The following is a 13797-nucleotide window of genomic DNA, read 5'->3' as shown; positions in this document are numbered from 1 at the left end:
GGAAGGAGAATTCATGATAGTATGAATGGGTCACAGTAAATCTAAGAAAAAAAATAAAAATAAAATACAACTGTCCATAAAACTTCAGGACAAGGAGCTGTCAGTCTCTTTAGGAGAGTTTGTCCAAACAAATCAGCAGAGATTTCCCTTTAAAACCAACTTAATTAATGTACAAAGATTTTAGAAAGCTTTTCCCTTTTGAAAGAACCTTTTGTTGCCCTGTGTGACTGAAAAGGCCTGTGAGTAGCACTGAGACTGTGAAATCTCTGGGTGCAAATGAAGTGGCACACTGTTAAACATGACTATTAAACTATTTTCTTGGGAGTTGTTTTTGATTCGTGTGGAATAGATTAAAAGTCTGTTTCAAATCCCACAAGATTTCCCTTGGAGTATAATTATACATGAAACAGAATAAGAAATGCAGTCCAACAATTGCTTTAATTAGATGGTAGTTACTGAAGCTGTCAGTGTGCCTAGTCCTACACAGAACTAAGAAGGAAGAGTTAGGTAATGGAATTGTTGATAAATGTTTGCAATTCAGAGGAATCAATTATCTGTGCAAATAAATAATAGGCTAGAAAAACTGCAATCAGCTGATGGGATCTTGCCCTTCATCCTCATCACTGATGGTATAGTACCTATTTTAAAGACCAATTTGCTGCCTTAATAAAGCAGCCCTCAAGGGTCTGCATTGCTCCCTTTGAGCAATACAGCTTTCTGCAGTTTTACGGGGTATGAAACTTGTAATAAGACTAAGTTCTAATAATATTATAAGCTTGACATTGGGAACACTTGAGGTTTTTTTGTTTGTTTGTTTGTTTGGGGTTTTGTTTGTTTGGGGGTTTTGTTTGTTTTTATTTTGGTGTTTTGTTTTGTTTTGGTTTTTTTTCCTGTTAGCCATTTTGTCAATGAAATGAGTTTGACTACTTCTGAATGCAGCAGAAGGGATGAAGATATTAATTCTCCTTGACCAGTCAACATTTGTTCTAGTACTCACACACTGTGGAGCCTCTGTCATTGCTCTGAAGCATCTGCCAGAAGAGGAGGCAGGTGGGAGGGACCAATATTTAGTTCTTGACTGGAAGTTCTTATATTCCTACAATTCATATATTTACATGAATTGTTACAATGGTACACAAGCTCATAAAATAGGAGGTCAGTTTTGTTGCTGGGGGCTTTCTGAAACACTGCAGAGAACTGAACATCTTGTGTGCTTCTTGCAGCCAGGTCCAGTTTTAAACCCATTTTAGGTCAGAAGGTATTAAAATTCTCATACTTGATACAGTTGGCCCTGTTGTGTATATGTGTTCCCTTGATGCTTTTGTGGCACTTTAATGGACAGCCATGGCTGAGAGGAATGGCCAAAAACTTATTGAACCATAAAGATCTTCCTTATTATTCCCACATAAAGGTAATCAAAAGATTGTCCTTTCATCACTGGAAACAAAGCACATGGAAGACAGAGGATAGGAGCAGTGCTACTGTCTCCAGACAGATCTGCATGTAAAATGTGTTGTGGCATTCTTTTTCCCTTGTGCTAGGTGAGGTGTAGCAATGGAGACAAAAATGTAAAGTAACTGTGCTTTTGATGGGGAGAAGGTATTGATTTTCAACTCCAGGAAAGGCAGATAAAGGTATTTGAGTTTGCTCACTTTCCAGGTTGTTAGGTAATATCATCTCACCACATTCCTAAAAATACCCCAATACAATGATAAGCTTCAGACTCGAATGCTGCTGTTCCATCTGTTTTCCTTATGTTTTTCAGTCAAAGCCCCAAAAATGGTGTACTATAATCTCCAGGAGGGAGTTGTCGTGAGATGTTGCTTGGGCATGACATTTCAATGGGTTTTAGCTGTGAAATCCAAGTCACTAGTCTTGAGTTTGTAAGGGAAGAGTACCACAGGAGAAAGTGTTCCTTAGAGAATATATTTGGTTCTCAATTGTAAGTCTTTTGGAGAGTTATGTAGTTGAGGATGTGTTCTTGAAAGAGACAACAAAGCAATTCCAGTTCTGTGAACAAATACACAAGATTCATTTCCGTAGATTGCAGAGTCCTGCTATTTGTCTCTCAGCTTAACTGAATTAATTATTGTTCACAGTTTCAGTGAATGTACAGAGAAATACTGGAATAAAATAAAAACTCTGACCTCTTGCTTAATTGCATATTAAATCTTCATAGACAAGAAAATCTGAATCTCTTTAGGGAGGCTTTAAGGCTCATAGAAGTGTATGGTTAAAGAGAAAGAAATGTACTGGCCCCCTGAGCAAATGAAGAACAAGTGAGTATCATACAAATTTCTTTTCTACCTATCTCTTCCTTCCTCCAACCCCATCCTGATAAAGGACTTGATTTAGGCAATAAATATATACATACAATTTGCATTTTTCCCCTAAGAGTTTCATTTTGCAACATTAACAGTGTTCTCTTCCATGGTTTCATAATGAGAACCTCAGAAGTGGGATTTAAAAATGATATTTAGGCCCCTGATTTAAGTTATAGATTTTTAAGGATAGTCTGATGCCTAAGTGAACTCAAACATTATATTAAAGCTTTACAGATAGTCCTTTGCATTTGTGGGGCAGAAGGTACACACTGCACTCACGAGCTATTCTCAAAGTCTATTATTTTAGAAAAGATATGATTGTCTTCATATTCCAGTGCATTGTCATAGTCCATCATTTAAGATGCAGGCATGAAATAGTATCCATTCCCAAAACACCAATGAAGCCATTTGAACACTTCTAGCTTCACTATGTCACCAGGTGTCAATCACCCGAAAAATGTGACTGCTGAATTCACTGTGAAGCCTCCCCACATTTATATACTGAGTACCTACATACAGTTTATGGAAGTCAGAATGAGGAACAGAAGGAAAGGAGGCAAGGAAAGAAGGGCTCATCACTGTCTGTTGGCACAGTGATGTCAGCATCTCCTATGATGAGTGAACTGGGAACAGCAACTTCTTGGACCTGATCACCATGCTTCTACATCTCATTTGCCCCATAAGGAGTTGCTGGTACTCTCATATCAAGAGGTAATTTCTGATACCTTGGCACTTTGCCAGACAGGCTTAATAGAAGAAGCTACTGTACCAAAGTCTGAATATACTGACGTCCTGATATGGCACAGGAAACCAGGTAACAGCAATGGTATTAGGTAAGTTAAAAATAAGCATTTGTAAATATTAGACTAAGTAAAGAAGGAAATAAGTCCTCTCTTTAGGCAAAAATACTTTGTCTTGTTTTGTTGAAAAGCACATGTTGAGATGAGTGAGGAGGAATTGATGAAGGGACAGGATGAATTGTCCACATTGATGAATGGACATGATAGAACAGGCTGCACTTCCATTCAGATATCCCAGTAAGTCCTTTGTTGCCTGTTCACACTATTGCTCCAGCACTATTTAACTCCACTCCCCTGCAGGGGATTTCCTGTGGGGAGTGAGCCTCTGGAAATAGCATTGAGCCTGGATAGTTAACACCCTTGTTCTCTACAATACAACTGGAATTTTTCTGACCATAGGATGGAGTGTGAGGAAAGGCAAAGGTTGCTGCAATTACTTGGAAGCTTGCCTGTTGGAGTGTGTTGCCTGCAGGTATTTTATTTGTTCTGAAGATCTTTATATTTGTAAGTTTAGGTGTTGTTTTTTTAACTTGTGTTCCACCAAGCAATAACCAAATAATCCTTGGTGGTTACTGGAGATGTTCAAAAAGACCCAACTTTGGTTTTCATGAATTATTCAGCAGATAAGTTCAGCTAGAATTCTAAATCCTGCTTTTTTCATTTTTAGTTAGCACCTTTACAGGTTGGAAAGTTACAAATGGTTCCTTTACATTCTTCAGCCTTTTAAGAAAACGTTTTCTTCTTTACTATGCCTACACTTGTTTCTACAACACAGTCAGCTTCCAAGGCAGGTCAATAGGTTTTAAAAAAAAAATCAAAAGCTTACTACTTGGAGTAGGCTGTCAGGAAAGTTGTTGTTTCACTTAGCAGAGACAGCAGTCAGGAAATTCTGAAGGCAAGAGGAAGTCCCACCATTAACAAGTTGAGAAATGTGCTGGCACAGCCAGGAAAGTTCTCAGACCCATCACTGCTGAAAGCTGGATGAGGGGATGAGGCAAAGTTTAGAGAAAAAGCAGATTCGATATCAACGGATTCAGGAGCATAAGCACTGAAAATCTTATCTCTTTTTAAACTTGAACTTTATCAGCTGCTGAAGACCTAGAGCAGGATTGTCTGAGTGTTTCATCTTTTGGGAATTGCCTGTCTGTGATGGTTTAGGAATGGTATTCCTCAGTTTAGTCTCCCACTAAAAAGACCACCAGCAGCTCCCCTTCCCTTGTGTGGGAGACACAAAAGGAAGAGATCACAGGCTGAGATAAGAACTGTTTACTGGAAACAGCAATGTGATAGGAAAACAAACAGTAACAGAAACAATAAAGCAAAAATATACAAAAGAGAGGATGATTCACATGCAAAAATGCTCACCTGTTTGCCCTGGGCAACAATGAAGACCTGATAGACAGCTTTCCCCTCCTGCCAATGCTTTTTTTGACCAGAAGCCCTGACCATCTTCTTGGAAGTCAGAGAGTCCCTTACCCCTGCCCCTGACAATGTGAGGTGATACGGAATAACTTATTGGCTGTGCTCACAGAGCTCCAGGATCCACCCTCTCATGGCTACTGCAAAAAATTAGCTCTGTCCTGGACAGAACCAAGACACACGTTGTAAGAGCTACACGAGTCACGGGCTTTCAGAAAGGAACAGAGTTTATTGTGCAATGTCTGTTTCCATGGTGGAAGGGAAACAGCATTGCCTTTTTCTTCTCATCTGAGGGGAATATCTAGAGTTATGACCAGTCACAGTGTCATAACCGGAGTTATATTCTGGTTTTGGGCATACAAGGGGAGATGTTGAAGATGGTCATGTGAATTGGTCAACTGAATTGGAAACCATTCCCTAACGTGTATATCTTTGGGAGGGTAGATGGGTCTAAATGTGAATAGAAGCTCTATTAAAGGAACAGCTTGCTCAATAAAACTCTTGAATTATTAGCTTTGAGGAGTTTACCCCCTTCTTTAGTAAAATGAGATTTTTTTTGCCTAAGAAGTATGTGGCATTATGAGTACCCTTGAAAACCTCTAATCAGTATGTTCTCCAGCTGTGGAAATCTTTTCAACAGTTCTTTCTACAATAAAATGGCCTTTCTCTCTCCTTCCTTCTCTGTTTCGTTTTTTTTTTAGAATGACTTAATAGCAGTATGTGTGAATCAAAGTTTTTCAGAGAGGTGCCTTAATTTAGGCTAAACTTGTTCCCTCAATAAGATGCAGCATTTTTTGAAAAACAGTTTTATATACTACAGTACAGGTTCCCATGCCAACATCTTAAATGAGCTGTTCCTATGCTTTTCTTCCCAAGAATGGCCAAATAGCGATGAGGACAAGTGCACTGGCTGCTATGCCACAACCTTTGATGCTGGGCATTGGGGAAAGGTCTTCTGCGTTGCTGGGTGCTTTTGGAAAATGAGACCTGGAATAATATGTAAACCAGGTAATTACTGAGATACTGTGGACTAGACAATCTTCAAAATACCTCTGTATTTTCCAAGGCAATCTATATGAGTTACTTGGTTAACTCGGGCTTCATGAATCAACTGGGGAATGGTGTTACTCCACCTCTTCTTCTGGATATCGTTAGATGTGTGTCAACCTTACCCTTTCTCATCTATTTAGAAAATACTGTCTAGAAGAAAATAGGATACCTGTGACAGCAGAGATGAAGAAGTGCAGAAAAAAATTCCTATTGGGATGTGGCATTTGTTGTTGTTTTCCTGGAGACCTAGCTGATAGTGTAAGGGAATAAAGATTATATGAATGGAATTATCTATTTTTCTGGCATTTGCTTTAGCTTTGGAGGTTTTTTTAATTTGTTTTGTGTTTTTGTTGCTTCTCATCTTTTCTGACTTGCCTGTGAAGCTCTGCCCATTCTGCAGAGCTCACTCTGCACATGTTTCTGAGCAGAAATGAAAGTGAATGAAAGGAAGTCATGGCATTATGTATTTACAATATCACTGTTAAATGCCAGGCAAGCACACAACAGAGCCAGTGCCTTGTAGGCAATGCATTCACTTGAACTGCATCTTCCTGTCACCACAGCTATCAGAGCTTTGTGATATGGAAATGTGAGAAAAACAGCAAAAAAAAAAAATCTTAAGGACGCAGTGGAGTGATTTAGATGTTGATAGAAACAGAACTGGTTTTGTGTTTATATGAAGTCCCCAGAGTAGAGATGTGACTCAATTCTACCATATCCCTTGCATGAATAGTATTTGTCTCTTTGTTAATAAGTCTGACATTAAATTGTGTGCTCTTTCTCTCTCTCTCTCTCTCTTTGTTCCTCGGAACTAATAATACAGCCCCTAGAAGTTCATTAATGCTGGCATGTCTCTTTGCTTCACTTTTGTAATGCATGAGAACACAAGCCTTAAATAAAATCTTTGTGAAGTACTTGCACTTGTCTGAAGATAAAAAGCATGTTCCTACATTTGCATTACAAAGAAGCCCATATAAGCATCTTCTTTCTCTGGCACCCTCCTTCCTCTGGGCTTGTATCTGATGGAAAAGGCAATTTCCAGCTAATAATTCTGAAAGGCTGTCATTTGTGTCTGTAATGAGAAGAAAGAGGTTTTTATTGTTGATTTTTAGTGGGCATTAGGCAGTGGTATTTGTTGCAGTTCTGTGAGAGAGTGTAATGCACAGAAACACTACTAGGACCTCTAAATTCTCTGCTCTGTGCAAGCATTTCTGTTCCACTGGGTGACAATGAATAGCTCCGGATTCCTAGGACGGGGAAAACAGGTCTGAGAATGGGGAGGATTTTCTATAACCTGTTCTAATGTAGCTTGTTTCCAACCATGTTAGTAGAAAACTGGCATCATCTTCCTTATGACAGAGGAGTGATTTCAGATTACCCAGGGGTAACTGGTCACCTGGACATGGTGCTGGGTAGCCTGCTGTAGGTGACTCTGCTTGAGCAGGGGGCCAGACCAGATGACCTCCAGAAGTCCCTCAGGTGTCCTGAGAAACATGTCAGAGTTGTCTAGAGCAATTCATCTCCCTTGCAGCAGGCATTTAGTGACATTTCAAACCATATGTGTTAACAAGCCTGAGATGCAGCTGCCCATTTCTTAAAAGGAGAAGTTTTTCCTTTGATACTGTGTCAAATCCTTGTCTATTGTGCCAAAACATAGTCTAAAATGGGACTGTAAGATCTCCCAAATATCAGGAAATCAGACAGCAGTCTTGTACTAGTGCACACACACACACACATGTATCACATCAATATTTTGACACGGAAACTCTGAGAAAAACCTCTGTTAGAGGACAGTGTTTACAGCCTTGGGAGTAATTAGGGCATACAAAATAACTCTAGTCCTTCAGAAAAGAACTATTATGATGAAGTCCACCTTGACTTGTAGCCTTTGAAAAGGGAGAGATGAAAAAGACTCTCTAAGTTTGGGTGGGAGAAGTGAGAAAAGCTTACTATGGCTTGCACTCTTGCTTTCCTGTCCAGTACAACATAATGTACACTCTGGTATGCATGAAGAACATCCACCTGGCATATCCTAAGTCGGAGATACCCCTTGGACCCCTGAAGCTGCACTCAAGTGCTTGCACCTTTAAAGAGACTGCCAAGAGGATCAGCTGTGCTCTGAGATATGTGATTTTCAGGATTAAGACAGATCTTTATCTCCACAGAGCAGAGGATCGCAGTTTAGCTGGGAGAAGGGCTGTCAAGGTCATAGCATTTCCCAAGACTTCAGCACAATCCGGCTGTGTTTGTTTTAGATCATTCAATTTACCAAAACAGCAGTCGATTAGTTTAGTCCTCCTGGCTGCAGAAAACCCTGCAGTGCCCAGAGGCTGCAGCCAGCAGTAATAAAACTCCCTGAGTGCATCTTTCAAGGTGTGCAGCCAGCTAGTCCTTGAAAGGTGCCCATATGCTGTGTCATGGTACAGCTCACGTTCTTCATATTTAATAATTTCATTACTAATTAATATGGTCATTACCACAGTGTGAAAAGATTGTTATTAAAGGTTAATGTCATTGCTGCTTGTACCGTGCCTTGAATTGTTATAATTTTTTCCTAGATATTTAATTAAAATGATAAGTAACAATGCAATTATATTTAATAATGTATGTGTAACTGTGCTTATTTGTCCCTCTGTGTGGCCGGTGACTGTCTACAACAATGAGAGAGAGAGACAGATATATTAAATCCACAGTGGTTTTGCTTTCATTTTGCATGCTCATCTGCTTTCTGCTTCTCTCATGCTGGGTCAGCCTAGAGGTGAAGCTCCAAAGACACATGAACATGATGAAAAGCTTGTGATATATTTATGAGTCAAAAATATCACTTATGTGTAGTGATAGCCTTGCTTAGGAACTGGGGAAGTTCCTTTGATATAATTTTCCCCAACTATATCAACTGTAGAGTGAATTTCCATCAGGATTTCAAAACACTTAAAACTTATGAAAACTTATGGAAGTAATTGTAAACCAAGGGGCTGCTGTACTTTTTCTGCCCTAACAAGATTAACTGTTGCTGAACTGACATGAAGTGACTATGTCACAAGCAAATCCACTCTCCTTTCTCTGTGCTCTCTGGCTGCGGGCTGCACTCCATGCCTGGTGATGCCTGGACCAAAAAAATCTAATTGATTGGCTGCTAATATACTTTTAGGCATAGCTGAGGTCTAGATTAAAGATGGTATTTGTGTTACTCATTAGCCCAGATTCAAGTCTTCCTACTAGTAATGCAGCTAGGTCACAGATGGTAACTGAAGTAACGTCATGGGATCAGTGCTGGAAAAATAAGCCAGTTCTGGTCTCCTTTCAAGAAAGGAGAGCTACCATGTGTAACTCTGATACCTGAGTTGGAGATGTTTTGAGAATTCTGCAGACAAACCATATTGAAACACAAACATGCTGATCAAAAATCAACAATGTGTATGTGGAGAGAATGGCAGGATCTAACCTATACAAGCCAATATTTCATATCTAGACACAGGTACTCTCTACAGTGAAAGTACTAAAAGCACACTAAAATTTGAGCTAGGCAACAGAAAAAAGGCCATGCTGGTATGTGGGTTCATGCTCAATATGGATGTTTTTGAGTGTGGAATCAGAACTAGGCCGTAGCATCTCATAGATCTCATATTGCTACAGATGTGAGCAGTGTTTGGAGTTAAATGACTGGAGACATTATTTTGGACACATAATAGCAAACATTACACTACAGCTGGCCAAAGAACAGCTAAAAAGATTTTGATTGAATATTTATGCTAATAATTTGTACCTATAGGAGTAAGTTCATCTGAATTAACACTGTACTAGAGGTCATAGATTGTAAATTTCTCTGCTTTTGTATGCTAAAGTGCTAAGATTCACTGCTATAATTACTACAGTATTAAATTCTCTACAGTATATGAAGTAAGGAATTGAGACACATGTAATACCTGAATAAAAGTCACACAATCAGATGGAAATACCTTAATGATTTACACAGAACTGTGGATCAAATTGTATTGCATGAAGCCACTTTCCATGTAGGAAGCTCCTCTTCTCAGGACAATTTAGAACTGGAAGAAGCTTTGGAGAACAAGGGCAATGTACATGCAATGGCACTGTACATACAGCAGTCTCCAAGCAAACCCTTTTGAAATTTTGTCAAGAGTGATTGGAGATCCAGAAGATTAGAAACAGGCAGAGATAGATCCTTCCTTAAAAAGGGTAGGAAAGAGCTACTGGCATGTTTAAGTTTCAATGCCTGTAGAAATACTGGAATATCAACCTATTGGCAAAGCTTTAAGGGCTTAGAAATAACCAGTAAGTCTTTGTCATGAACAAGTCATATAAAACTACATTGTGTGACAGATAAGAGAGCTTCTAGATTGAGAAGTAGATAGTGAATATCTTCAGGTTATTGACACTGTCTTCAACAACAGTCACGTAAAGTAAGAGAACATAGATTCACGTAAAGCTAGAGAAAATAGCTGCACAAGCAGGAGTAATAATTTATGGGTCACAAGTGAACAGAAAAGATACTATCAGGTGGTATCCCTTGTGGTTTTTTGGGGTTTTTTTTGTCTAATATCAGCCAACATTTTCCTGAACTAATAGGAAAATGAAATAGACAGTCCTGTTCCTTCTCTTGTATTTAGCTTCTGTCTAGAGAAGGGACATACACTGAAAAGCACATTTAGAATTTTTAAAAAATCTCGATAATTTGCATGAATGAGTTAAAATAAATAGCGTACAACTTAATAAGGAGAAGAATGAAGTGATGTGCTTCCATAAGAATTCCCAGCTACACAAAAGTGAACTGGGGAATAACTGGCATTGAGGCAAGGGAAATGACAAATGAAAGTAATACAACATAGTCTACTGAGGTGAAAATAGCATGTTCAGTATAAGGATGTATAATCATGAATGTCATATACAAAATATTCAAAGTAGTCCTCCCAAAGTGCACGGTTCTAGGTTGGACTGCACTGTGTTCAATTTTATCCATAATGTTTTAGGAGAGATGTGGACTGTTAGGAGAAGATCTAGAAGGAGGTAAGACTGATCTGAGAGTCATGATCTTGGAGAAAAGGCTGTAATCACTGGATTAGGAACATAGTAGGTCAGTGTCTTTCTGGGATGGTATTTGTATTTTTATCCTAATTTGGGGAGTGTTTTCAAGTAGGTGACTTCCTCATCACCTTCTGTATTTTCTATGATCTTAAATCTGTGACAGGTTGAGTTGTAAGATTGACAGAGTTGGATATAACCATACATGTGTGTCTGCGTGTTGTTTGTGACATGGGAGAGTCTTCATACTCCTACAAAAAATTCATCAATGACAATTCTATTAATTCTGTTATCTCACTTTTTTTATGTATATCAGGGCAACAGAAACACCTTTAGAAACAAATAATAAATTAAAATAAAGGGAAGATAGGAAATCTCTTCCTGTTTGTTCAGAGAAAGCTCAAGTTTATGCAAAAAAAGGAGGAAAGTTTCATTTTTACTAACTGACATGTTGTGATGAAAAATAATGTTTCATCAAAAATTACTAATCTTGTTTTGCATTGGCAGGTAGAGGATGGAATGAACCTTCACAATAAATGTTTTCTATGACAGTAGACCATAATTAAAAAGAAAATTAAAAAAAAAACCTGCAAGCCAAATTGCAGGAGACAGATTGCTAACAGTTTCCTTTCCAGGAGATTTTAATTTTTCAATTCCTGCTGAGAGAGATGAGGAATCATGAAGGACTAACTATGTTGAATGCCTCTTTTAGCTGACTGAGTTGCAAAAAGGTTAAGAATACAGACCATGTGACAATTCTGAAATAATTTTATTAGGTTGCCCTCCTTAAGGTATTCCAGGGAACCCTGTGGCTTTTCATGATCAGTGGAGAGAGAAAAGGAGGAACTCCAGGCTGAACTAAAATGAGCAGATGCCCTCCCTCTGGTGTTAAATTTCATTAATTGATGTTTGTTGAAATAAAGCCAATTAACCTGGCTTATCTCTTTATCAATCATGCTTCTGCTTCCATTATTCAACTGGAAAAATGGCATAGTGTCTTTTATTGCAGACAGCAGGAACAATTAAAACCAACCTGTGCTGCATTGCCTGCAGCAGGCTTTGTAAGGGGAGAGTCAGAACAGATGTTGGGGTGTAGGATAAAGCCATGAGGCTTTTTACTTTAACTATTTTCTCCTCTGGATCCCTTTAATTCTCTTCCATAAAAGGGTAAGAAGTAGCTGGGACATTGCCTAGGGTCACAGTGAGGTAAACCTGATTTCTGGACTTCTTGGTCTCAGATACCTGTTGTCAATAGAAAAAAGCAGATCATAATCCAGTGACGGGAGCCATCAAAGATGATGTACTCTGAGCTCAGCTGCACCACCCATCTGCAAATATCAAAGAAGTCATTGATCAGGTTGCACTGACGAATGCAAAAGAAGTGCACATTGCTCATCATGGAACCTGGTATGAGGTACTCTTCTTTTATCTTCCATCAGTTGCATCCTACAAAAGTTTTTCCTTTCTTGCATGTCATTTAGATATCCTGAAGAATGTAGATTCAGGAAAAAAAAAATTGCATTATGAAGAAGCACTATCAAAATTATTTAAATCTAGCTTTACCTTAATTTAATATTATTATGGCTACTTAGGTGTCTTATGCTGCACTTCATGTGTGTTGGGATTGAATGGGGTCCTGCCTTTTAGGTTTAGTCTGTGTCTGGAGTTTTTACTGTTTGTTAACCCAGGCTGTCAAAAGACTACCACACAGACACTTGCTCACTCCCCTCACCCAACCATTGGAAAGAGAGAAAAGGTAAACCTTGTGGGCTAAGAGATGAACAATTTAATAATTTAAGCAAAATATAATAACAACAATAATAATGATAGTGATAATAATGATAGTAATGGTAAGGAGAGGGAAAGAGAGAATAGCAGAACCCAAGAGAAACAAGTGATGCACAATGCAATTGTTTGCCACACACTGACTGATACCCAGCCTGTTTCTGAACCATGATCAGCCCCCTTCTGCATAACTTCCTCACTTTATACTTCCCAGCTTTTTGTGTACCTCCTCACTGGCAGACCATGAGACACTGAAAAGTCCTTTAATTAGGATAAGCACTATTGAGCAACAGCCAAAACATCAGTGTTATTATCAACACTATTTTCATACTAAATCCAAAACACAGTACTGTACCAGCTGCTAGGAAGAAAATTAACACTGTCCCAGATGAAAGCAGGACACTGTTTCAAGGAAGAGTTTCACAGTCTTCAAATTTTCCGGGGTGCTAATGACTTAAGAGGAAAGTCAGGCATTGCTATCCAGAAATACTTATGGCAGTAGGATGGTCAAAAAGTCCAAGGTGCTGCCCCTGGGTTGGGACAATCCCAGACATGAACACAGACTGGGAGAAGAGCTCATTCAGAGCAGTCCTGCAGAGAAGGACTTGGGGGTTCTTGTGAATGAAAAGCTGGATATGAGCCAACGGTGTGTGCTAGCAGCCCAGAAGGCCAACTACATCCTGGGTTACATCAAAAGAGGAGTGGCCAGCTGGTCAAGAGAGGTGATTCTCTGTTTCTACTCTGCCCCCATGAAACCCCACCTGCAGTACTGCATCCAGGTCTGGAGTCCTCAGAACAAGAAAGATGTGGACCTCTTGGAGTGGGTCCAGAGGAGGACCATGAAGATGATCAGAAGGCTAGAGCACTTCTCCTGTGAAGTCAGGCTGAAAGAGCTGGGGTTGTTCAGCCCAGAGAAGAGAAGACTTTGACTTTCCAGTACCTAAAGGGAGCTTATAAAAAGGAGGAAGAGGGGTTTTTTATTTAGGCAGATATTGACAGGACAGGGGGCAATGGTGTTAAACTGAAAAAGGGCAGATTTAGACTATATGTTAGGAAGAAATTCTTTAGGTGTAAGGATGGTGAAGCGCTGGAACAGGTTGCCCAGAGAATTTGTGGATACCCCATCCCTGGAAGTGTCCAAGGCCAGGAGCAACCTGGATGGGGCCTGGAGCAACCTGATTTAGTGACTGGCATCCCTGCCCATGTTAGGGGAGTTGGAACTGGATGATCTTTAAGGTCCCTGCCAACCCAAACCATTCTATTATTTTATGATGATCTGAAGGAGAGATGGGAAGAGAGACACACCATTTTCTTGCCCGTATTTAAAGCAACTGCAACTCTCACGTGACAAAACTTTCTATATTTGTGTATTTAGG

Source organism: Pseudopipra pipra, chromosome 3, assembly GCF_036250125.1.
Source record: "Pseudopipra pipra isolate bDixPip1 chromosome 3, bDixPip1.hap1, whole genome shotgun sequence".
In the NCBI taxonomy this organism is placed as follows: Eukaryota; Metazoa; Chordata; class Aves; order Passeriformes; family Pipridae; genus Pseudopipra; species Pseudopipra pipra.
The sequence above is the reverse complement of the archived record's forward strand: the minus strand, read 5'-3'. Positions refer to the sequence as shown.